Source organism: Humulus lupulus, chromosome 5, assembly GCF_963169125.1.
Source record: "Humulus lupulus chromosome 5, drHumLupu1.1, whole genome shotgun sequence".
In the NCBI taxonomy this organism is placed as follows: Eukaryota; Viridiplantae; Streptophyta; class Magnoliopsida; order Rosales; family Cannabaceae; genus Humulus; species Humulus lupulus.
The window spans coordinates 108,753,553-108,780,102 of NC_084797.1; positions in this window are offsets into that span (position 1 = coordinate 108,753,553).

The following is a 26,550-nucleotide window of genomic DNA, read 5'->3' on the forward strand; positions in this document are numbered from 1 at the left end:
TTTCAGCCCGCGGTGTGGTGCCACACGCTACCTATACTACGCACCTAGGTAACCCAACAGACCCCTGATGTTTAGGGATCCGTGCGTCAGAAAATCAGGCCACTACCCTCTTGGGGAAGCAATTTAGATCAAAACCACCCAAGAAGCGTAGCCTCTAAGCAACCTAATGTCGAGCCCTAAAATCTTTTCATCTCCTACATGCTGAATGGGTATTTTCTAAAAATTACCCAGGGATCACCAAAAAAAAAATTACCTAGTTTATGAACTTCACAATCCTAGATATATTTTAGGACCTACTCAATAACCCTAAATCGAAACCTATATACCAAAAACGTTTGGGAACAGCCTAACGTTAATAACGGTGAGGTGCAGATTAGCATGATTAAAAAAAAAAGAGAAACACGCGAAAACCAGTGAAAGAAAAGCTTCGGCAAAATAGAAAACTTACAGTGTATTCTTCAACAAAAGAAGTGAGCAATGTAGAAGGAGAGTTCCTGGAAAAATCCTTGGTGATTGGTTTTCTGAGGGTTTTGATGACAGTTTGTTGGGATTTCTGGATTTTATCAAAAAAGGAATAAGGGTTTTTGAAGTTCAGAAGAGAGAAAATGAGGAAAAGTTTCGAATGAAAGGTGATGAACACCAAAAATTTCCAGCCCTATTTATACGTAAAAGGCATAAAGAAACGTGGACCGTCCGATCAAGCTATTGCGAGATGTGAGGGTCATGTTTCGAAAGATTAAACGGCAGCAAAAAGGTGGCCAGGCCATTTAATGCAATCCTCAAAACCCGAACAGACGCCAATCGCGGCATTCCACGTGTCTAGTACTCAAGTAATGAGAAAACATGGATAATCGCAACAGAAGTTTAAAAGTCCCCACCGTGTCAGTCAAAGGATGACATCATAAGACACGGGCAGGGATTTGGGGGGAAAATGTACGCCCTGGTGTTCAGCCCGGGTCTTTTAGACAGCTCAAGTACAGCTGGCTAACCAAGGACAGTACTAAATGATCCACAGATGGATATATCCTCAACAAAGGCATTAAGACTCCCCAAAAAAATAATACGAGCTGTGAATACGAAGCAACAGGACACGAGCTGGAGACGCATATATAGCACAGTACCTTAGACACGAGCTGGCGTTATGTTCAGGTCGTGGTACTCTGACAATCTGCCATATCTAGGAGCCTTTATAAACCTGGATACGTTATATATAAACGTGCGTGATCAGACATTACACGTCCATTTATCCCTGAATTCTCTGACACGTAACTTAAACGTGCGTGATCAGACATCACGTGTCCGATTATGCCAGATGACCCATAATCAGTTTTACCTAATGATTAGACCATACCTTAATATATATTGTAATATTCATCATTTGTGCGAGACAGGTCACAAATGATGATTTGTATTCACGCGATGACCCCAACCCCTATCCCGGGATGGCTCTTCTATAAATACCAATACCTAGGACAGGAGAGGGGGTTGGGTTTTTTCTCTGTAATGAAAATACTCTACCAAAATATAGAGAGATATACAATAATAATATTGACTCGTGGACTAGGGGGATTTTAGCTTCCGAACCACGTAAAAAGGAACGAGTGTTCTTAATATTTTTCTTTTAACATCCCTAAGTGTTATTATCCTTATTACGGTTTATCCTTAAGCACTAATTTATTCCAGCTAAGTGCGTAATATACTATTGGCGAAAACCCGCGGCAACAATAATATTTTATCATTTTCTCCATCTCATTCGTATATATTTACTTTTGCTAAATCTATATAGAATTAGTTGTGTTCTTTCTGTGTATTTTATAAATAGTAAAAGTAATATTTGTGTTATATTTTATGTCCAATTTTTTATTACATTATTGTCAATGGTATATTGAAATTTTTGGATTTCTCATAAGACTTATTTCATCCTTCCATGGTAAAGAATATCAATCACTTAAATGCATTTTTGTGAAATATATTTGTGCTTCAATGTTAAATCTTCCAAATGAATGGTTGGAATGTGAACTATTCATTTGTGTAAATTTTGTGAATTAAAGATCCAAATAAATAAGTATGCATATTGGTGACTCTTGCTCATTCCTACATGTTACCTTTTGACATATCACACTTTATTATATCTTTATTTCTAATATTTAAATCTCAAAAACCACAAAAATATCACTTGTTATATTTTTCTCATATTATTTATCTCTAAACTCTATTTATTGTTTACTTTGTTTATTTGCCTCCTTGTGGAATCAACCGCCCGATCTGTATTACAACCATCGCTAGTGGAAGTTACGTTTGGGCGTTAATCAAAATTTTGGCACCGTTGCCGGGCATTAATTAATTAATTTAAACCAATTAAAATTGAATAAATTATTTTCAAGTTATAAATAATCATGTGCTTAAACAATTGATAGCAAAACATTTTATTCAAATTATTTATGCTTTTTATTTAAACGTAAATTGTTTTACAAAAATATATATTAACAACATATATAATTTAAATTTGAATTATTTATACTTTTCATTTAAACGATATATAATTTGAATTTAAATTTGTTAGATATTTAATTACGATAACTGTTTAATTAAATTATAAATATAAATATAATAACAACCATGATTGTTTTCTCATTTTTTATTCTACTTTTCTAATTTATGGCTATTAATTAATTAAGGCACAAACTCTTTCTATTTTATCTTTTTTTTCTCATTTTTATTTTAATAATAATTATAATAGATGTCAATTAAAAATACTATATATAATAATAATAAAAAAATAAAAAATAATCTATCTATTTATATTTTAACATTTTGACAAAAGACGTGGTCCAAAAGTTAGTTTTTAATAATAAAGGGTCCAAATATGTAATCGATCAAACTACACATTGTTCAAATAATCTATCCATATATTTCTACTTTTAATGTTTTGACAAAATGCAAGGTCCACAAGTTAATTTTTAAAAATAAAGTGCCCAAATGGGTAATCGACTAAAACACAAAATTCAAAATGGTGTGTGAATCCTTACAAAATACTTACTTTTTATAAATAATTTTTTACATTTTGAATAAATACATGGTCCAAAGGTTAACTTTTAAAAATAAATGATCATAAAGGGTAATCAACAAAAAAAACAGTGTTCAAATAATTGATATATTTATTTCTATTTTTAAGCTTTTGACAAAACACGAGATCTAAACTTTATTTTTTCAAAATAAAGGGTCGAAACATGTAATCATCCAAAACATAAAACATAAATTTTCTTATATATAATTTAGATTTTTTATTAAAAAATATGCAAAGCGTATAATAATAATAAGGGATAATTGCGGCACAAGTACATAATGTTTGGGTTTTGTACGCGGCATAGACCCAATGTTTATTTTTAGTGACAATAGTACCAAAAGTCAGTAAAAGTGTAATTACGTCAGTCTCATCCGTTAGGTCTGCTAATGAGCTTATTAGGCAGACACGCGTCACGTTTTTATTGGTCCAAATCATAATTATTTTTAAAAAATTATTGAGCTGGACCAATCACGGAGTGACACATGTTGGCCCAGTCATCACAAAATGGAGACCTAACGGAGAAGGCTGACGAAATTACACTTTTACTAATTTTGGGTACTATTGCCACTAAAAATAAACATTGGGTTTATGCCGCATACAAAACCCAAACATTGGGTACTTATGCCGCAAATATCCCTAATAATAACAAATAAATAAAAGTACGTGTGCAACAAGTTGTTTGAACTTTATTTTTTGACAATTTAATGATTCAAAATTTCTTAAAAACCTACCGGAAGTTCGTTATACAATTAACAACATCATGAAAAAAACTATGGTCAAGACGCTCTCAAATATCCATATAAGGAGCTATTGTACGGGTAAGGTAAAAGGGAATCCCTACTACACAATCTAAAAAAAACTTAAAAAGATGTATTTTTTTAATCATTACGAAAGACTACGCGAAAGACACTTACACTTATGTTTTCTAGTTTTTGATAAACGTAACATGTGAGGCACGTGCTAGCGTAAGTTTATTTTTTGAGATATTTGCGGCAAAACTATCCAAAGTTTGAGATTTGCAATCGACATTATACTCATTCTTTTTTTTAATGGGTTAAGTACCCAAAGTCTATAAAAAAACAATTCCATCAGTTAATCTCTATTAGGGTTGATTATACCAGCGTGGGTCACTTTTTGATTGATACAGCTCATATTTGTTTTTAATTAATTTCAACATAAAAATAATTAAATATAAAATAATATTTATATAATTAAAACCAAATATTTTATTTAAAACATAAATTTAACAAAATCAAACTAAAAACAATTTTTTTTCTTATATTCTTCTTCTTCCCTCTCTTCTCTATTTTCCAGGTCTGGGTGGAGCAGTTGGAGGGCGATCTCGCAGAGGCTACGACCGTCGAGATGGGGAGATCCTGCAGAGTCTAGGTGGCGACGTCGTCCTTAGTTTCAATGACGTAGAAGATGTGAGGCAGCGGTCATCCCTCCTCCGACCGCCATTCATGATTGCATTTCTCCCTCCTTGCCTCCATCGTTTTTTTCTTCTTCTTGCTGATGTCGGCGACGATGGAAAAAGGCAACGACAACGTCGACGAGCTCGGGTTGAGGACACTGGGGTTGGGGAAGATGCGAGGCAACGACATAGGTTTGGTTCTGGGTTAGGGAAAGATAAAAGGGAGAATAAAGAGGCAAAAATGACTGAAATGAATGCTCTGCTTTTTACTAATATTGATACTCAACGGTTACAGGGAAGGGAATAGCAATCGGCTATTTATACAAAGTAAATCAAAAGGACAAAAGGTAAATACAAATGAATAATAATATCCCTGATTTTTAGGAAAAGTTATAACAACTTGTACTATGCCAATCACGTGCTAGCTGGCATTGAGGTGGTCACTGTTGGAATCGGTTAAGGAATATTCATTCCTTTCAACACGCCCCCTCAAGCTGTGCTGTGGGAAGTGGATAACAGCCAGCTTGTTCTTCAAATAGTGATACTGTGAAATACTGAGTGATTTTGTAAGTATGTCAGCAACTTGTTCTTCCGTGGGAATGTATCGAACTTCAATCTCTTGATTTAAGACTTTTTCTCTGATAAAATGGACATCTATTTCAATATGCTTTGTCCTTGAATGAAACACAGGATTTGATGCAAGCTGCCGTGCACCTGAATTGTCACACCATAGTATTGCAGGTTTCATGCATTTAAATCCTATTTCAGCAAGCAGTGATTGTAACCACACTACCTCAGTGCATGCTTGTGCTAACGCCCTATATTCTGCTTCTGTACTTGACCGAGCCACTCCCTTCTGCTTTTTAGAGACCCAACTGATCAGATTATTGCCGAAGTAAATACAATACCCTGTTGTTGATTTTCGATCATCAAGTGAGCTTGCCCAATCTGAGTCACAAAATCCCTCAATATTCAGACTTGATGCTTTGGTGAATGATATCCCTTCACCTATTGAACCAGCTAGATACCTCAATATTTTCTTGCAGGCACTCCAATGATTTTGAGTTGGAGCTTGAAGAAATTGACTCAGTTTGTTAACTGAGTAAGCGATATCGGGCCGACTAAGAGTGAGATACTGCAAAGCTCCTATAACACTTCGATATATGGTGGGATGTTCAAACTCAGCACTGTCGTGGAGGCTCAATTTATTGCTTTGGTTCATAGGTGTCGGGCAAGGTTTTGCATTGGTCATGTTGGTTTTCTTTAACAGATCAGTGGTATATTTTGTTTGAGATAAGTGCAGTCGGTTATGCCCCCTAGTTATCTCAAACCCAAGGAAATAGGTAACTGACCCAAGTGTTTTGAGAGAAAAAAATTTCTGAAGCTGTTGAATGATGGAGGAAACTTGAACAGCATCATTACCGGTAAGGAGGATATCGTCGACATAAACCAGCACAAAAATAATGGCATCACCTTTGTTATAAAAGAAGAGGGATGTGTCAGCAACAGAAGGAGTGAAACCGAGACTGAGAAGGCTGGTTTTCAGCCGATCGAACCACGCACGGGGAGCTTGCTTAAGCCCGTAGAGAGCTTTGTGAAGTTTGCAGACGGCAGAAGGAAAGTTAGAGTCCACGAAACCAGCTGGTTGCTCCATAAATACCTCTTCTTGCAACGCACCATTTAGAAAAGCGTTGTCAATGTCGATCTGTTGAATGTCCCAGTTGTAGGTGATGGCCAAAGACAAAACAAGGCGAATGGTGGAAGGTTTCACAACCGGGCTGAAAGTCTCAAAGAAATCGATGCCAGGTTGTTGTTGGAAGCCTTTGGCAACTAAACGAGCCTTGAGATGGTTGACAGAGCCATCGGAGTTATATTTGATGCGATAGACCCATTTATTATCAACAATATGCATGTGTGGTGAGCGAGGTACAAGATCCCAGGTGTTGTTCTTTTTGAGAGCAAGGAATTCAGTGGTCATGGCCGAGGTCCAGTGGGGTGAGGCTAAGGCTTCTTCAATAGAGGCTGGAAGGGAGTCATCAAAGGAGGGAGTGGTCGGAGTGGTAGCAAGATAGATTTTGGGCTTGAAAACACCAGCTTTTGAGCGTGTTATCATGGAATGCTTAGAGGTGGGAGGTGGGGCAAGTGGAGTGGTGTTGGGAGGTGAGGCAGATGGATTTGTATTCTGGGATTTTGTAGTGGATATTGGTGAACTGGGCAGGTTGATTTCAAGTGGGACAATGGAGTAGGATGAGGTAGAAGAGGGAGTCTTACTGTGACTAGTGGAAGCAGCTGACTTCAAGACTGGAGATAGCATGGAGGTTGCCGAGCAATGGTCATTATCAACATTGTTGGGTGCTTCATCATGTACCTGTTCAAAATAAGACACAAAAGGGAGCCATTGACTATATTGGATGTTAGGTGAGCATGTGTTAATTTCGGAATTCTTGAACTGTGAAGTGGTAAAACCAGATGCAAATGGAAAATCATTTTCATTAAACATTACACTTTGGACAATGTATATTCGACCGGATGGGTGGAGACACTTGTAGCCTTTGTGGTTTGGGCTATATCCTAAGAAGACACATTTGGTTGACCGAAAATTGAGTTTATGTTGGTTGTAATCTCTGAGATGAGGAAAAGAAGCACACCCAAAAACTTTGAGAAAATTCAGATTTGGTTTTATTTTGAAGAGAACCTCAATGGGCGATTTGTGCCGGAGTGTAGGTGTTGAAAGATGATTGATTAAAAAGGCTGCTGTGCTGAATGCTTCCCACCAATAGTGAAGTGGAAGAGATGCTTGTGAAAGAAGGGTGAGGCCCATTTCTACAATATGGCGATGTTTTCTCTCTGACTTGCCATTTTGAGGGTGAGTGTGAGGACATGGATGTCTAAAATGAATGCCTAAAGAGGTGAGAAAGGGAGCTAGGCTTCTATATTCACCACCCCAATCCGAGTGAAGAGTTTTTATTTTAAGATCAAATTTTCTTTCAACCAGTTTTTGAAAATTGACAAAGATATTTTTCACATCAGATTTTAATTTTAAAGGGAAGATCCAGGTAAAGTTACTGAATTCATCAACAAAATGCACATAATATCTATAGCCATCTTTTGACAGAATTGGTGAGGGACCCCAAACATCTGAATGAATGATCTCTAATGGTGAGCTTGCTGTTTTTGTGGATGAGGAATAATGTTTGTGTTTTGATTTACCAATATGACAAGCATCACAGAAATTGGACAGATTTTTAAAAGAGACTTTTTCATTAATAAGCAACTTTTTCATTACATCAAGACTAGGGTGTCCAAGACGCATATGCCAAATGTTTGGGTCACTAGTGTTGACAGATTGAACAAGGAAAGACTGGACAAACTTAGACCATGTGTTGTGACTCTTCTTGGAATTGAAAGAAACTGAAAAACATTGACTCTTGTTGTTGAGTAACTTTGAACCGAAACATGATGAAGAAAGTTTGAGTTGATAAAGACCATTGCTAAGCACTCCCCGAGCTAGCTCCTTCCTCGTAGCCAGATCCTTAACAACACAAAAGTCAGAGTAAAACTCAATGTAAACAGGGTTATCTTTGGTTAACTGAGAAATAGAAATCAGGTTTTTGGTTATTTCAGGTACACAAAACATGTTATTGAGCAACAAGGAAGATAGCCCAGGCAAGTGTAAAATGCTTTTACCAATTGCAGTAATCGAGAGTGGCTGTCCATTTCCAACTAGTAGTTGTGTTTTACCTTTATGCTCAACTTTTTGCTGAAGATTCTGGCCATCTGAAGTTATGTGGTTCGTTGCACCACTATCAATATACCATGCATTGTCATGAGGACCATCAGCTGAGCTTGCAGAGTAAAAGGCTTGTTGTCCCGGATTTGAAGCTTGTTGGCCAGAAAAGGAGGTATTATTGGACTGATTTGAGACAGGTGGAGCTTGGAAGTTTATGTCAAACCTGTGGTAACATTTGGAGACCACGTGTCCAACTCTATTGCATAGCTGACAAACAGGACGATTTCCTCCTCTTCCACCTCGTCCACGACCACGTCCACGAGGTGAATAGCCTCTGCCTTGGACATTTGTAGAGCTAAAAGGATTGCCACTGATGGATGTAGATCTGCGAAACTGAGCAGCTAGATTAGCACTTGGAGAAGAGATGTCACCTGCGGTGGGTATATTGAGCTGCTCCAGTCGCATCTCTTGACTCTGGAGTAAAAACTGGACTTCCTGCAGAGTAATAGGATCTGGCCGAGAGGTTAGAGTGATTACAACTGGATCATAATCGTGACCCAGACCACCTAGAATATAGAGAATCAACTCTTCATCAGAGATGAGTTGGCCTGCAGCAGAGAGGTTTTCGGCCAGACTAGTCATTTTTAACATGTAATCATGTATAGACAGATTTCCCTTTTTGAGAGATTGCAATTGAAAACGAATTTGCAGTGTACGTGCCTTAGACTGAGTTGTGAACAAAAGTTCAAGAGTATGCCAAACCTCAAATGATGTAGTGCACCTGACAATGTGACCAAACATGGTCTCAGAGATTGAGTTCAGCAGCCAACTTAATATTGCTTGATCTGTTCTTCGCCAAAGGGAGTAACCCACGTTCAGCTGGCGAGTTTCTCCAGGGATTGTTCCTCCGATTGTGTTGTCGACAAACTGTGGAGGACATTTGTTCGTGCCAAGGATGAACCCCTCGAGGTCATGAGCTCTGAGAGCAGGCAGCACTTGTGATTTCCAGAAAGAGTAATTGCCTCTGTCAAGTTTTAGGGTTAAGGGAGCAAGATTTTGAAAAATGGTGGAGACTGGTGGAGCCGAGCGAACCGGAGCAGGAGCAGGAGCAGGAGGAGCGTCGGCGGCTGTGGCAGAGCTGCTTGTGTTGGAGTCTTCAGGGGTCGTCATTAATGGTGGAGGTCGGTCTGCTCTGATACCAAGATAAAAGGGAGAATAAAGAGGCAAAAATGACTGAAATGAATGCTCTGCTTTTTACTAATATTGATACTCAACGGTTACAGGGAAGGGAATAGCAATCGGCTATTTATACAAAGTAAATCAAAAGGACAAAAGGTAAATACAAATGAATAATAATATCCCTGATTTTTAGGAAAAGTTATAACAACTTGTACTATGCCAATCACGTGCTAGCTGGCATTGAGGTGGTCACTGTTGGAATCGGTTAAGGAATATTCATTCCTTTCAACAGGGAAGATGGTGTGGGTCTTGTTCCGGATTGGGGAAAAACAGACGGGAGTTTCCAAGTTGGGGAAGTTTAGATTGTCCGCCTGAGTAAGACGAAGACTTCAATTGGGTTCTGTGCGAGACCACCGTGTGTTTGGGCAAGCTTCGTCGATTGGATTCTTTTCATTTTTGTTTAGTTGCTAATATGGTTTGTCTATTTTAGGTTTACATGTCTAACATTCTCTCGGAGGAGGAACTGGATCTATAATGGGTGCCCTTTTGGACTGGAACTGGTTTTTGTTTTCCAAGTTGTTGAAAATGCAGATGAGTGAATGTTTTGTGTATGGTTCTTGATGTTTGATGAATTTGTGTAAGAGAAAGATGATTTTATTTAGGATTTAAGTTTGATGTTTTAGTTTAGGTTTGATTTAGATTTAATTTTAGTTTTGGTTTTGTGCATATGATATTTTTGAAACAGCCCGTGGTTTTTGGTTTAGTTAAGATAGGTTTTGGATTAAAAATTTAGTATTAGTTTTATGTTGTTATTATTTTTATTTTTAAATTAATTTAAATTATTTTTTCTAATTTAAAATTAATTAAAATTATGTTTTAACTGTACCAATCACGTAGTAACACGGTCGAATAAGCCCTAACGACGAAATTAGACAGAATTATTATTTTACAAACTTTGGGTGAAAAAAAAATATTGGGTTAATCATTAAATTTTTTTTTTTACAAGAATACCAATTATATATATATATAATAATCATGATACATTGGTCTCTCCCGTATGTAAAAAATTATAATAATGTGAACTCATCATCTACGGAAAATACATGTTTAATGATTAATCCAGATAAACAAATAACAAGTATACGATATCTTGAATGAGAAAATCTCATTGAGATAAAATAGAATACTAAGAAATATCAAAAAAAAAAAAAAAAAATACAGACTCGGCATTCTAAGACACCCAAAGAGAAACTAAATAAAGTGCAGTGTAAAACTTCCGCGACTTTAGATGTAAAAATCTCCAAAAGCTTCAAAGAAAATAAGCTAAATTCTTATATGTGTGTAATTATATCATTATAACCCAAATTAATTTATACATGCCAAAATTAATTTAAAATTATCTCAAATATATATATCGTTATGAACATTCACTCTAAAAGCTCCCTATTTAATCATTTTCCACTAATGTTAGCACACATAATTAAATGATCTATAGGACTTAAATAGGCTTGCAATGTATTACTAAAGTTAAAAGTAGATGAAAAAGACAATTTAAGTTCAAATCACACCATACCATAATATACATTTTCTTATACTTTCACCTCTTACAAATATTATCCAATAATTTATAAAATATTCCTTTATTTTTTTTTTCAAACATATATCTCAATATTTCTCTCACGCTTGAATTGTTGCAAGTATTTTTTTTTTCACTTCTTCCTTTTTCTTTAATTTGCAATATTTTTTAACTTTCAATTTTCTTTTATAGAGAAATATGAGATTTTATACATTTATGCACAACCCAATACATAAACCTTAATTACAATGTTTTCCACTTGACAACTCCCTCACAACAAACAAATAATTAAACATTATTACCATATGGTGTGATAGGTTTAAAGTTAATGATATTTTTATTTTCTTTTTTTTTTTTATTATATAAGACTCATGTATATGGGTAAATGAGTAGAAAAAAAAATGATATTAATAAAGCTCAAAATTGGTAAGCAAGGAATAAATTACTAAGGTTAGCTCGTAAGGCTCAATCAATTCAAGGAAATTGTCTAAATCATATCTCTAATCGTGCATAACTTATAAATTTTGCTTCAATTTAATATGTTCTAGAGTTGTAGAGACTAATAAAAAAAATATCATCTTAGCATGCATAAATCTCTCTAAGTACTAGCAACTAGGTAAATTCAATCATGTGCATAAGTTCAAAATTAGGAATAAAGTCTAAGCAGTAATCAAAACAAAAGTCAGTCACACAATTCAAGTAGAATCTATCATTTTCTTAAAATCATAATAAAAAATCTTACTATAGACTAATTAATTTCAACTTAACCATGCTTTACTACTAAAACTAATAAAATAAAACAAACAAACAAAAAGATAGAATACAACAGTTATCCTCCCCCCACACTTAATACAATCATTGTCCCCAAGGCTCAAACAAATAAAAATTAATGCAAAATAAAAAGAAAAGGGTAAGAAAAAGTCTCGCAAGTGCATTATTTTTAACGTCGTTAGCTCGACTAAATGTTTTGGTTATGAATGTTGTGGTGGGTCATTTAACAGAACATTCTTCCTTGTATACTTACCAATGAAATTAAACACATTAAATTTGATCAATTTGAATTCCATTGTGAGTGTGTAACGTCCTACCACCCTAGAGTCGTTACCATGTGGTTTTAAAATGTGTATTTGACTCGCTAATCGAGGTGTTAGACTCAAAAGTGTAATTAAATTAAAGCAAATACTCATTTAATAAAACCTCATTACAAAAGGTTTAAACTTTCATTAAGATCATAAAAGAGTTACATTGGGATCCCAAAATATTGTTTAAAACATATTTACATCCAAAAGTCACTGTACAGTCGACCTAGGCGACAAAATCAGACATTTACACTGCCCTCCACAAAAGTACCCCAACCATGGCGGCCAAGTAGGCCAAATATGTACGAATCGCTCCAAGTCCTCCAACTCATGGTTGATCGACATTTTCCTTGCCCTTACCTGCACCATAGAGCATCCGTGAGCCAAGACCCAGCAAGAAAACTTCACCAGCATAGCATAAAATAATTCATTTCAATAAGTGCATAGCTAATCAAACACACCAGACAATCCACATGTTTACATTTAAAATTCACAACGGTGACCTAAGCCGGTGAAGGTGCGATAGGAGGCACCAAATTCACGGTCCTAACCGAACGGGTGAGTACGGCACCCTCAGATGGCCCTGCCACAACAACCATCATTCAGCATGCCTATTGCCGCCATTACAAATATTTACACATAACACTAAGCACAATACAAGCACAGGTAATCGGGTCATGCCCTGCTCTACGTGCACATACAGTTTTCTTACCTAAACTCCGCAAGCTCTGGGTAAACGGCCTAGAGACGATCCCCATCAAACGCCCGAATTAGCCCTAAGTCACAAAAATATGGAACGTCCATCGATCTTGGGTAAATAAAGATTTATGAACCTAGTTCAAGCTTGCGGGACCTAGAATTCTACTAAATCGGGTAGTAGAATCCTTCCCGAGCCCTTAGGATTGAGTTCCCGAGCCTAAAGACCCCATTTGGCCAACATTCTCTATTTGAGTCGTGACACTCCTCAGAGGCGCCGCGACCCTGTACAAGTCACAGAGCATTCCTAGGCATTTCCCTGGACATGCATCGTGGTGTGCCCTACCTAGTGCTGCGGTGCTAAGGCGGTTCAGTGAATCCCCTTAGGCCTCTAAGTTCATGTGGGCCGTGACGCTCAAGATCAGCGCCGTGGTGCGACACTGTGAACCCAGATTTTCCAGCACTTTCCTACGTTTTCCCCTGAACCAAAATCATCAAAACTCACTATAAACATTAATCCAAACTAAAATTGAGTCTAGAACTCTAAAAAACATAGCCTAGGCATCACAATAACCCCAGAAACTATTCCATACCCTCACCAAAACTCAAAATCAGGATTAAAGTTTAAACCTCAAAAAAACACTTAAACCATAACAAAAATTCTCTCAAAACCAGGGCATAATTCTTACCTTACTGTGATCACGACCTTCAGCTACCTCTAATCCTGCTCCTAGCTTTGATTCCTTAATTCACAGACTCAAATTTCAAACCTTCCTCCTCAAAAATCCCAAAGCCTAAGAGAGAGAGCGATGAACGAGAGAGAGAGAGTGTGAGGGAATAGACTGAGTGTTTCCTTCTATTTTACTTAGTTTCTAGGGTCCTCCAATCTAACTAAACCCAGCCAAAGCTTAGAAAAGGACCAAAATGCCCCTAGCTCGTCCTTATCCCTTTAATGCCTCCAAGGGCACACCCGTCATTTGCCACATTTCCCGCTAATCCTCAAATAGTCCTATAAATTCTCAATTAATCCCGACATACCCAAATAACCATTTAATAACTACCCATTACCCGATAAACCCCAAATACACACTAAGTTTCCCAAAATACCCCTAGGCTCACCCTGAGCCGGGTATTTTACCCCGTTGTGAGTTTTTCGCTAATCCACTCACTAGGATTGCCTTGAGCCAAATATTGCAAATATATCCACATATATAATGTATTTCCAATCATTGAACACACATAATTACATTTATACCATCAACAAGTCGAAATTACAAATATGCCCTTGTTAACAAGAACGGGCCCACATGCATATTTAATACACCTAACACATCCATATTTATTCATTTCGCCATGTAAATCATGTATGCCGCATAATCATATATACATTCAATTAATTCCACATATGTAAATCCAATTATGTCCTCCCAGAACACTAATCAAGACACTAAGCCTTATTAGCAAATTTGAGACGTTACAGAGTGCCCCTACTTTAACATCCAGATTTGTACTCGTAATGAGCAAGAATGACCTCTCAAATAGAACTTGCACAAAAACATCTTCAACCACCCCCAAGGGATAAACATTAGTGAAATTAGCTAGTTAAATAATAGCAATAGTTTTTTTAATTGCCCAAGATTCAAGGAAGCATAAATAACATAAGATATAACATTAATAGATGCTCCTAAATCTATCATACAATGAGAAAACCTGGTTTCACCAATAGTTTATAGAATTGTAAACATCTAAGGGTCCTTACACTTAGAAGGAAATTTCCTTAAGAGAATAGCAGAAACATTTTCCCCCACGCTTATTGTTATCCCCAAAAATGGAGATTGATGACGTGGCAATAGAGATGACAAATGGCAGTACATGGTCCGTAAAAGACACATTAAATAGTCAATAAATACATTAACTCCTCAGAGTTGTGATAAAGTGACCCGGTAGACTGATGAAGAGTTTTGACTGCTTGAGAGTGTCACGTCCAAGCCAAGTACATCCGAGGAGCAGTCCAAGTGCCCGGTCGGACCTTGGTCCGATGAAAGGCCAAGGTGAGGTCGGACCTTGGTCTGAGGAGAGCCAAAGGGACCTTGGTCCGAGGAGAGCCCAAGGGACCTTGGTCCGAGGAGACCCCAAGGGACCTAGGTCCGAGGAGAACCCAAGAGAGTGGTCCGAGGAGACTCCAAGAATGTGGTCTTTATGCATATGTCCAATAAGTGCATGGTTGTCCAAAGAGAGACATGGCATGCTAGAGGAGAGTGCCATGTTAGAGGAGAGAAATGGCATGCTAGAGGAGAGTGCCATGTTAGACAAGAGGAGTGCATGTCCTACCACCATGCACATGTCCTACCAAAAAATGCATGTCCTACCAGCAAGTGCATGTCCTACCAGCAAGTGCATGTCCTACCAGCACTTGCATATGTCCAGCATGCATGTGTCCGATCAGCACTTGCATGAGTGGTCAGTAGGAGATATGGGTCGACCAGATAGAGGAGGACTAAGTCAAGATTCCCAGAAACGGCTTCAACAAGAACCGGTCTTGGCACACGCGGGAATTTCTCATTCTTCCCACAAATTGGGGGTTTTGTTACATTTTGAATGTTTTTTGTAATTTAAATATAATAAATATAATGAAATATCCTGATTCTAGGGGATATCAGATGTATGATCCTAAGCCTATAAATATATGGCTTATGGGATCAAAAAAGGGTTTCTTCCTTTTTTGAGATTTTTTGGGGAAATTTTGGGTCTGAGTTTTCTAGAGAGAGAAAGTGCTGGTATCATAAAGAATTCTTGTATTTTTGCAATCTGTACTGAAGAAACTCAGTTGGCTCAGTCCATCTGATCTTGAGTACAGATCTATAATCACAACTCTAAGTGGATTAGGCTATTACCAACATATTGGGGCTGAACCACTATAAAAATCTTGTGTGTTCTTTATTTTCTTTATTAAACAGTCTGTGTCGTTTAAATTCTCTTGAAGGTTTGTCATTTTTGACGTTCTCACGTCGTTGGCCAAAAACTTGGTCAACACTTATTTTTTAATCACCCCTTAGCTTCCATTTATTAGTGCACAACTCCTTAAGAAACTTAACATATCGTGGTACTTTCTTATTGGCCTTAAGGAGAGGAATATTGATTCCTATTTTCCGGAATGTGTTAAGGATCTCCTTATTTTCCTCCTCCTTCTTAGACTTTTTCAATCTACTCGAAAAAGGCGAATGAGGTACATACGATGTGACAGTTGGTTTGTGTAGCCTTTCCTTCAATGTTGGACCAACTGTAGTGGAAGTGTCAACCTCCTGTGTAGAGGATCCTTCTGGGGTTGAATTCTTAATTCCTTGGTTTGGAATTAGGTCTGGTGTTGTTTCCAAGTGAGGTGGTGAGTTAAAATGTGTACCACTTTGGAGACTTATTGCACTATCATTCTTTGAGTTGGAGATTGCTAGCACTCAAGGCCCTCAAAAGATCTCAAATTGGTGATGGATCTGAATATTGTGGTATGAACTCATTATATTATAATGAAAAGTAGTATTTCGACTCAACATATTGATTTCCACCATAGAAAGTATTATAATAATTCCCCCATTGTGAATGGTAATTGTCAACGTAGGGATTGTATCTATTTACTTGTAGCGAGACATTGATTAGATCATAAAATAGTTGATAGTACATCGCCATATCTCCAAAAGCTTTCTATGAAAGCCCTGAAAAATAAAAACCACAACTAATAGACCAAGTTAGTATAGAAAAAAATGAATACCAAATTAAACTAAATAGTCCTCGGCAACGGTGCCAAAAACTTGATGCATGTCGTTAGCCATAACAAATTTAATTATTAACTTCCTTATTACTCACTAAATTATTAGTAAAGCAGTAGTAATGGCTGATCCCACGAGGACTATCAATTCAATTTATTATTAAAATACAAAAGAGAATTTTGAGAATTTAATGAAATAAAAATAGTAAATAAAATAAATGAATGTGAATTCAAGGATTAAAGATACCCCAGAGTTCATTTTCCACAACTAAACACACTTTCAATTATTTGTAAATTAAATATTCATGTTTTTAAATAAAATATTGACCTCGTAGATAACATATAAGCATTCATTTTCCAAAATCTCCCTAATATATTTCATTAAAGCGAAGCGATCTTAATAAATTTTTTTATCCTAAATAGCCTAATAGAAAAGCACCTTAGATTTAATCTAACAAAAGCATTAATTTTTATGGAGATAGGTTAATCTAAGCAACAAACCCAACAAGTCTGCGATTCATTTAACCTAGGCTATGTTTTTCATCATAATTAAAGAAGAGTTTGATCATAATCTCTAATCATGAACTACCACAAACACTTAGAATCCTACACTATTAGGTGAATAACAATTCTAAAATGGCATTAAATTCTTATTTAAATAATATCTAGTGGCCACATAAATTTAAAAAAATTATCATAATATTAAGCGTAGAATAACATAAGCAGTTTGATATAGATGGAAATAAGAAATAATAATCATTAATAATTAAAAAATATATATTTAGGGCTTTGAAATCACCCTTAATTAAATAGAAAATTAGCTAAAAATAATTAAAAATTAGCACAAAAATTTCATAGAAAATAGAGAAAGAGATGAAGAATAATAGAATTGAAGAACAAAACTCACTCTAATTTTCTCTCTAAAATTCACTCAAAATAATGCTAAGTTTTCTCTATGAAAAAGTATCTCGAAAAATAATTATAAACTAGTAAATATTCATTCTAGCTTTTGATATTTATGTGATATCTCCAATTTTTAAATTTGTGATAAAAACATCTAGCAATTCGTTGTAAAATTAGAGTTAAAATCTAGTATTTTCATCATCCCCAAGAAACTGATTTTTCCCTTCAAACAGCCTGCTACACCAATTGATCATATTTTGGCTGTAACTCTCTCGATATAACTCGAAATTCGACGATTCAATAATCCATAGAAAGATAAGAAAAATCTTCACAACTATTATTTCATCGAAAATTCCCATATTATGGCTGAAACAATGTCAAAATCGTATGTGAAGTTTCAAGCTCTAGCTGTGATTTAGCTTCACGCTCCAACTCTTTTATTTTCTTTATAAAATATCACACTTTCCTATAAACAAAATAAATCAAATAAAAATAAATATTTTCAAATTCAAAATATGTCTAATTAAAAATTTATGAAAATATTAATTAAAAGTAAATCTATTTTAATACTATTAAATGTGCATTTTAACTCTAAAACCTTCTTTATACCATAAAAATCACAAAATTCTAAAAATTAAATTAAAATAACTAAAAACTAATAATTTCAAGCTTAAGGAAATTAAATATAAATGATGAAAATTGCACTTAGAGATGGCAAAAAAACCCGGTGGATCGGGGCAGGTCAGAGCCCCGACCCGACGGGGCGACCTATGATCAAAAAATAAGTGGGGCAAAACCGAGGCGGATCGACATCCGACCTAACCCGCTAGCAATTTTAGCGGGTCGGATCACGACCCGACCCAGTTGTTGTTGTTTTTTTTTTTGTTTGTAATAAAGAAGTTTTTTTAAAAACTAATTACTACAACTATTTAGGGTAATCTACAATCCATATATATATATATAAATAAAACAAAGTATATTTGAGAGAGATAGAGAAAAAAATTGATGTTTTGCTTTGAAGTATATGAAATTTTATTTTATTTTAGTATGCAAGACAATTTATAAAAAAAATGTAGGCAACTCATTTATGTCTAGTATGACAAATTTTCTTGTCATTTATTTTTATATTGTAACATTTTTTAAAAAAAAATTAGTCTTTCTTTTATTACAGAAAAAGAAAAAAAACCTTACTGGGTCGGGTCCAACCCGCTCCATCACATCCAGGGCGGGTCTGATCCGACCCGGATCAAAAGCCTTAACGGGTCGGGTCGGGGCGGATCTTTAGCGGGGCAGGGCCGACCCGCCCCATTTACATCCCTAATTGCACTTATCAAACCATCTGTCAATCAACTCGGGGTACTTGAGTCATCTTGAAACTCTAAAAATATGCTATCAATTCAGACACCTTTTGATAATAGTTTGTTGAGTTATAAGCTGCGAGTCAATTCACACTTGAATTTTTTGTATTCCCATGTGTTTAGCAATCTCCAACTAGCTAATCATGGCCTCACATTTTGCCTCATTATTCGTAACATTAAATTCTATACTGATGGATTTTTCAAAGATTTCTCCAGTTGGGGCTGTCACTACAACACATATTTCTCCCCCCTTTTGCATTAGATGAGTTTTTGACGTCTACTCTCCACACCTTCTCAGTGTGGGTTTGTACATTCTTTATCTCTTCGAAATAAGTTAACTCAGTTATGAAATCAGCCAAGACTTGTGAATTGATGGTTCTTCTATGCTAGTAGCTAATATCGAATTCTCCTAACTCAAAAGCCCACTTGTTATTCACCCCGAGGTCTTTGGCTTTTGAACAATGCTTTTTAGAGGGAAGGTGGTCATTACACATATGGTATAATATTACACATAAGGCCTCATTTTCCTAGTCGATGTAGCAAGAACCAGAGATAATCTTTCCATTATCTAACATGGCAAGATATAGGTAAAGCATCTCTCCATTCTCTGGTTTTGACAACACCAAGAAGAGGATAAGTAGTCTTTGAGCTCTTTAAATGCCTTTTGACAATCATCACTCCACTCAAACTTCTTCTATCCTTTTTATAGACTATAAAAAGGTAGACAAAAAGTCTATGGACCTGAATATAAAACGATTCAAGGCTGCTACCTGACCTGTCAACTTTTAGATATCTCTTATAATCCAAGGTTTTCCCATACTCCTAAAAGCCTTTATTGTTGGTATCAAAAGAGCAAATCAGAGATACACAGCGGGGAATGAGCTATTTTTAATAATTATTAATACCAGCCAAGATCATATATATATATAAAATAACATACAATCAGATTAGAGATTACCTCTTATAGCTTATCAAGTATCCTGAAGTATTTTTGTATAAAATCAATGATCTTCCTATCTAAGTTTTGAAAGCTCACACCTTGATCTTCCAGACCAATCATCAAACACACAAGGACGTGTGTGGGCACTTAGGATTCAAAATTTTGATTTATGACTCTCTAGATGTACTCAACATATGAGAGCCAGATATGTTTGATAGAGAGAAGAGGAATTGAATAGTTTTCAGGTTTAGCAAAGCTATTGCATCTGTTTTTTGAGAGAGAGAGTCTGTGAAAAACAATCACCTTCCTAAAAATATCGCTTCTTTTTTTAGGTTTATAAAGATAATTAACTAATTTTATTAATTTTTATTTTATTATGTTTAAGACAGTGAGTATGTCGACCACATCATTAGGGTTATCCCTAATTTTCTCATTTGTTTATTTAATTAATGTTTAAGACAATATATTTATCCCAAAATAAATATCTATTAATTCAAAATTAACTTTATCTTAAAATATCAGTTTTAAATAAATAAATAAATATCTTATTCTAAATAAGATAATTATTAATCTCTCTTTATATATTAATCCGAACAAGGCCAATACTTATTTTAACCTATAGTTTTTCAAAATAAAAACTATATACTTAAATAATTAATTAATTCATAATTAATCAATTGCCTATAACTATCACAATTATTTCATTGCCCTGGAAAATTAATTCCTTTGCAATTAAGTCCTCTCTACAAATCTTTCTTTTGACATCTTTACCCTTGACAGTGTAGGACAGAGATGATCGGGGGACCATGGACCTATAATAGGAAGCTCCAATAAACCTGATTATTAATTATACTCTTTAATACAATAATCTTATTTATTACTTCCATGATTACTCTACTATAAATGTGGAATTGCACTATAAGTATTTATAGAATTATATTTATAGAGTTTTATCTTGCAGTCCATTGATATAATAAATAAATGTAGTTCTGTCATCCATTTATTGGTTCGTTAATTAGAGTTGGTCAAGATTGCCGTTTTACCCTTCGAATTACCTCTTGATGCTTAAGTATCATTAATTCACTAGCGAACAATTAATCTATAATCAAATTATAGATTTGAGCTCAATAGCTATTTAGTTCCAAAATTAACCCTTAAGGGAACCAATATTTGATCCATTAGGAAAGTATGGATTTTAATTTTGTAATTCATGTTCCCAGCCATTCTTGATATTGGATCCCCAAAACAAAAGTGTAACTACCCCAAATTCGCTAATGAGGCTTAAGAGCCTTGATTATCGTGCTGGGAGGGCATAATTGGATTAAATATGGTTTGCATGAATAAATTGATTTAAATGCATAATTCTATGATTAATAATGTTTGTAAGATAATTGATGATAATATGATATACATATGTGATATATGTGAGAACCACATTATTATGTGGGTAGGTTTGCGGAGCACGACTTGAGGCGATCTTAGAGCTAGTTAGCGGGGAAAGGTCACAACAGGGCTTAACAGCTGACTATGGATAAGTCAGGGAGATTTTAGGTATCAGGTAGTTATTTAGACTATCGGGTTATGAAAATAAATATATGGAGATATATTTGAGGTTAGGAAGTCTAGGCGGGAATATTGGGGGATTTTACCGTTTTTCCCTCGGGGACGTTTCCGGCACCCTGAGCCTTAGGTTGACCTAAGCGATAAGGATAACTTACTAAAAATAGAAAGTTTTAGATAGAAGAAATAAACCGACTTAGACTTTCTTCCCAGCTCTTCTTTCCTCTCTCTCAAGGAAAGCTCAAGGAAGGGAAAAACAGGGAATTTCTGGGACTTTTGAGCTGGGAATTGCTGGGAATGAGGCTGGATTTTGAGGCTTAGTTCAAGACTCGTCCAAGGAATTGAATCAACACTAAGGGTGGAATTTGAGTTGGAAAGCTTTGGAAACTAGCTAGGTTTTGATTAGAGAAAGGACCCAATTGAAGAGGTAAGCTTTAATTCACGAATTAGAGGTTTGAATTTGAGTTTTTGACTGGTTAGCTTTGAGTGTTTATGTTCTTAAGTTTCAGGAATTAAGAGTGTGATTTCTATGAGTTTTAGGTTGAATTTTCTGTTGAATTGTGTGGCTTAACTTGCTCTGAAAGTGTTGGGGTTGTTGGGTGTTTAAATGGGGAGCTTTGGGATGGCTTTGGATGTGGTTTAGATGTTGGAAATGGTTGGTTTTCTGGGCTCGGAGGGAAGGGCCGCGACTCTGTTCTAGAGCGCTGCGGCCCTAGGTTGAAGATGAGCCAAGGAGGCTCAGTCAGGGGTGAGCGCCGCGGTGCCCATTGCTAGGGCCGCGGCACGTGTCTTCGCCCAAGGTGGTCCTTCGTTCTATTTTGAGGCTAGGGCCACGGCTAAGCCTTAAGGGCCGCAGCCGTTAGTTGTGCACTTGAATGTTAGGGGTTTTTAAGGACGGGAATCGAACCTAGAGTGCTCGGGATCAATTTCACTATCGTGCTTGGTGGAATCGGATTCCCAAAAGTTAGTTTTGTATCCAGATACCCTTATTTGAATATTAATGGAACCCTATACCTTGGTTGTGACTAGGTGATAAAAGCTTAGGCTCGGGAACGGATCGTGCTTGAGGAGCGTCGCTCGTAATCCGAAACCGTTAAGATTAAAGGTAAGAAAACTGCACCTGGTTGAATATATGTAACGGGACTAAGGGTTCCCTATTGTGTATGCTTGAAAAGATGGTATTATGCCATGCAAGCTAATTAGTGAACCAATGACCTAAGGGTGCCAATGGTTACACTAGCGCACAGGGTGCGGCTTGGCCACTGGTAGCCAAGGACAGCTTATTATGCACTGAGCTTGGTTTAAGCGGGTTGAAGTCAGTGGGATAAACAGAGGGTGCGGCCTAAGTTGTCAGCCCTGATTATTATGTGACATGAATGTTATAAGTGTTTGATTGCATCCATGATTCTGATTACATGCTGAATGATTAATGTGGATTATCTGATGAGAGTTCATGCTTAGTAAATTCACTATCTGTTATAACTGTTTGTGTTGCACATGTTTTCTTGCTTGGCCTTGGCTCACGGGTGCTACGTGGTGCAGGTAAAGGCAAGGGCAAGCTTGATCAGCCTTGATTGGAGAGCTTTGTGAGCGGAATGTACATGGCCAGCTGCTCAGCCGCCACGGTTGAGGTTTAGGCAGGGACGCGAGACCCAAAGATTTTCTATTTTGCCTTAGTATGGCTAACAGTTGTTTATGTATCTTCAGAAGTCTGTAAACCAACTTTTAACGCTGTTTCTTTTGGGATCCCCTGTATATAACTGTTTAATTATATAAAATGAAACTTTTGAGGCCAAAACCTTTTAACCCTAGCTCATACACGTTTAGTGACACGTTTTTAAATTAATGGCTTGATTAGCAAGTCTTGCACCTTTATATGTACACAGTGTAGCGGTCTTGGCTATCTAGGGTGTTAAAACTTGGTATCAGAGCGTCCTAGGTTTAAGGGTTCCTAAAGACAGGCTGAACATGTACATTCGCTGCTAGAGACAAGCTGAAATCAGGGTTTGGTAATGTGTATATGTGTTTATTTGCTTATGTGCCTGAAATGAGTTATGAATGTTGTTGTTTATTGGATTAATAGAAAGCAAGAGATACTGATAGGGCCTGGCCCTTGACTGTTGTGTGAGAATATTGGGGCATGTTTATTAGCATTGTCGTGCATATAAATGAATATATGGATGATTAATTGTATATTGTGCATGGATGAATGTCTGTTTTATAGCTATTGTGTAATGAGATTGGAGGTGTGCTTATTAGCAGCCAGTGCATGGGGATGGATTCTTATATGTTGGTTGTTTGTGATTGGTTATGTTCTATTGATGGATCTTGGAGAAGTTTTACCCTGTCATCATGGTCTGACTGCCGAGTCGTTATTTGCAGATTGACTTGGATAGCTATGCGTCCAAGAAAATCTACACGACTAGTCAGCACTAGGTTCGGGACCGGGAGTGATGATCAGGGCCAGGATCCTCCGCCAGTCCCTGAGAACTGGCAGCAGTTAATGGCAGTTATGCAGGCTCGATTACAGAGTCAGGATGAGCATATCCGTATTCTGCGGCAGCCGGCTCCATCAGGGAGTGCTACCCCTATTGTATCACCTGCAGTGGTACCAGTTGTGCAATCAGGGGAGGTTGGTAACAGATGGGAGCCGTTATATGAGCGGTTCAGGAAACAGCAACCCCCAATCTTTGAGGGTGGACTGGATCCATTGAAAGTCGAGCAATGGCTAACTATGATCACCATAATTCTGGATTTTATGAGGATAGAGGGGCATCATAGGGTGGCCTGTGCCACTTATATGTTGAGGGAGGATGCCCGCATCTGGTGGGAAGTGGCATCGCAGACCAGGGATGTTACTACTTTGAGTTGGGAAGGTTTCAGAGATTTGTTCAGTCAGAAGTACTACAATGTTGCTGTCAGAGCAGCAAAGGTTAATGAGTTCGCGAGTCTTGTGCAGGGCAATATGACTGTTACTGAATATGCTCTAAAGTTTGATAGGCTTGCAAAGTTTGCACCAGATCTTGTGCCTACAGATGCTGCTAGGCAAGATCGATTTATCAGGGGGCTTAATGCTATGATAGCCCGGGATGTCAGGATTACAACGATACCTGGAGGAACAACTTATGCCCAGGCTGTTGAGAAGGCTCTTACCGGTGAGGAAGCGGAGAACAAGATATGGAGGGAGAGTGTGGTGAGGCATGAGGGCCGCAAAGCGGTGCCTCATTATTCAGGGACAGGTAGGGGCGGAGGCCCCAGCGACTTCAAGAGAAAGGCTCCTGACACTTCGACTACTGCTGGTCCTGATAAGAGGGGTCGGGGTGGTCAGGGTGGCCGTCAGGGTGGCGGCGAGGCATGGCGGACCTACCCAGAGTGCCCGAGGTGTAGAAGATGCCATCTGGGCGAGTGTCGGGCCAAGGCATGCTTTGTGTGTGGGGCAGTAGGGCATCTCAGGAAAGACTACCCAACGGTGAAGAAAGGTGAAGCGGGGAAGGTGGATAACTTGACTCCAGCTCGAGTATTCACCTTGACTCAGGCAGAGGCCGAGGCTAGTCCCTCGGTAGTGACAAGTCAGCTTTCTAGTGCTGGCTTTCCTTTTACTGTATTGATTGATTCAGGTGCTACACATTCCTTTGTTTCTAGTAGAGTGATTGATAGATTGTGTAGACCTAGTGAGTATCGGACTGCAGGGTTTGGGACTTTATTGCCTACAGGGGAACTGGTAGTTTCTAGGAGATGGATTAGGGCACTGCCAGTGATTGTTGATAGTAGGGAACTTTCGGTGGATCTGATTGAGTTAGATATGGAGGATTTTGATATGATTTTGGGGATGGATTGGTTAGCCAGATATGGGGCAACAATTGACTGTAGGAAGAAGATGGTTACTTTTGAGCCTGAGGACGGGACCCTTTTGTCTTTGTGGGTACGGTGTCTGGACCCCGCGTACCCATGATTTCAGCGTTGAGAGCCAGAGACTTGTTGCAGGGGGGATGCATAGGTTTTCTGGCCAGTGTAGTGGATACTGCTAGAGTTATGCTGGCAGGGCCAGGAGAGACCATATTGGTGTGTGAGTTCTTAGATGTATTCCCTGAGGATCTGCCAGAGTTACCGCCGCGCAGGGAGATTTAGTTTGAGATTGAGTTAACACCGGGGACAGAACCAGTATGTAGGACACCGTACAGGATGGCACCATCAAAACTGAAAGAGTTAAGGATATAGTTGCAAGAACTTCTGGATTTGGGATTCATCAGGCCTAGCTATTCTCCATGGGGCGCTCCAGTGGTCTTTGTTAAGAAGAGGGACGAGACTTTGAGGATGTGTATAGATTATAGAGAATTGAACAAGTTGACTATTAAGAATAAGTACCCTTTACCAAGGATTGATGACTTGTTCAATCAGCTACAGGGAAAGACGGTGTTCTCAAAGATTGATCTTCGATCTGGTTATCACCAGCTGAGGATCAAAGATGAGGACATACCGAAGATGACCTTCCGGACACGGTATGGGTATTATGAGTTCTTGGTCATGTCTTTTGGTTTGACCAATGCCCCAGCAGCCTTCATGGACTTAATGAACAGGGTGTTCAAGGACTTCTTGGATCAGTTCATCATTGTCTTCATCGACGACATTTCAGTATACTCCAGTTCAGAGGCAAGGCATGAGCAGCGTCTTCGACAGGTTCTACAGAGGTTAAGGGAGCATCAGTTGTATGCCAAGTTTAAGAAGTATGAGTTTTGGTTACCAGAGGTGACTTTTCTTGGGCACATAGTTGGGACAGAAGGGATTAAGGTGGATCCATCCAAGGTAAAACTAGTAAGAGATTGGCTGAGGCCATGGAACGCCTCGGAGGTGCGAAGTTTCCTGGGGTTGGCCGGTTATTACAGGCGATTTGTAGAGGGGTTCTCAAAGATTTCTTCACCGATGACAGAGTTGACAAGAAAGAACCAGAAGTTTGTTTGGTCAGAGAAGTGTGAGATCAGCTTTCAAGAGTTAAAGCGACAACTTATCTCTGCACCTGTGTTGAGTCTTCCTTCGAAGGAAGGAAAGTTTGTGGTCTACTGTGACGCATCGAGGATGAGTTTAGGCTATGTGCTGATGCAGAATGAGGAAGTTATAGCCTATGCATCTCGACAGCTGAAGGAGTATGAGCAGCGGTATCCGACTCATGATTTGGAGTTAGCAGTAGTGGTATTCGCACTGAAGGTGTGGCGTCATTATCTGTACGGAGAGAAGTGCGAGATATACACTGACCATAAGAGTTTGAAGTATTTCTTTACTCAAAAGGATCT